Source organism: Elephantulus edwardii, unplaced genomic scaffold, assembly GCF_000299155.1.
Source record: "Elephantulus edwardii isolate Elephantulus edwardi_28Jun2011 unplaced genomic scaffold, EleEdw1.0 scaffold00341, whole genome shotgun sequence".
Taxonomy (NCBI): domain Eukaryota; kingdom Metazoa; phylum Chordata; class Mammalia; order Macroscelidea; family Macroscelididae; genus Elephantulus; species Elephantulus edwardii.
In genome coordinates, this window is record NW_006400091.1 from 1,593,397 (window position 1) to 1,594,715 (window position 1,319).

Here is a 1,319-nt window from a genome sequence, read left to right on the forward strand (position 1 = left end):
AAGGACACACTGACAAAGGAGATTAATCAGAACTGACTTTGACAAGCACTGTGGCAATTGGACAATTAAAACAGACATTCGGATGGCGGGGGTAGAAGAACAAACTAGGGAGTAGGGTAGAGAGAATGGTGCAGCAATGAAGCAATGAAAACCCCAAATCCCTGTAAATGTTCATTAAAACTAATAAAATTTAATAATAATAAAAAAAGAAAAAAGTGCAATTTTCCTACATTCATATTTCTCACTGTTCACCTTCATATAACTAGTCTTTGCTTGCAAATTTTCCTCCTCTTTTGTGTTTCCCAATCTTAGGTTCAGCCTCCTGTACCATGTCTACTATTCTAATGTAAGTATGCTCTATTTTATATAGAAGTTTCAAATGCTTATTCAATGGTTATTTCAAAAGTGAGAATGGGGAAAGGTTAGGTAGATAATGAACACTGTATTAGAACAGATGAGGGGAAGAGTTGTTTGAAAAGAACTTATGATTATGCATTACATGTACAAGAAGAATCTGAAATGAAGAATGCATTGTGGAGTGGGCTAAGTGGGGGGAGGAAAAGAGGGGAAATGTGCAACAATGAATAATATTTTTTTTTTTTTGCAAAATAGAAGTTTATTCAGCACATTTCTGTTTTGGTCAAAATGGCAGTAGGACTCACTGGGGAGCCTGTGATGCAGACCACTAATCAAAGTGACTCTCCTGACCACCAACTGAGGCGGCCTTCCTTTTCAAACAAATCAAGACACACGTGCTTCTGGACATCAGCTCTGCAGTGGGATCCTTCACTCAAACTGCCATGTGCGTCATGAGATTAAGTACAGGGGTTTGAGACTTTTTTTTTTTTTGTGGAAGGGGTGGACAGGCAGATAGTAAAATATACTCCAGTAATATATTACTGTCAAAGATACTGTAAATTTTAAATATAAAAATGCAATCAAGATGCATTGATAATAATGGGTGACTGGAATGCAAAAGTCGGGAACAAAGAAGAAGTTTCAGTAGTTGGAAAACATGGACTCGGTGACAGAAATGGAGCTGGAGAGAGAATGATCAAATTTTGCACAATCAATGACTTATTCATAGCAAACACATTTTTTAAGAGACATAAACGCAGCTTATGTACCTGGATTTCACCTTATGGTATGCCTAGGAATCAGATCAATTACATCTGTGGAAAGAACCGCTGGAGAAGCTCAATATCAGCTGTGAAAACTAGGCCAGGAGCTGACTGTGGAACAGACCACCAACTACTCATATGCAAATTCAAGCTGAAGCTGAGGAAAATTAAACCAAATCAAAGGCAACCAAAATATGA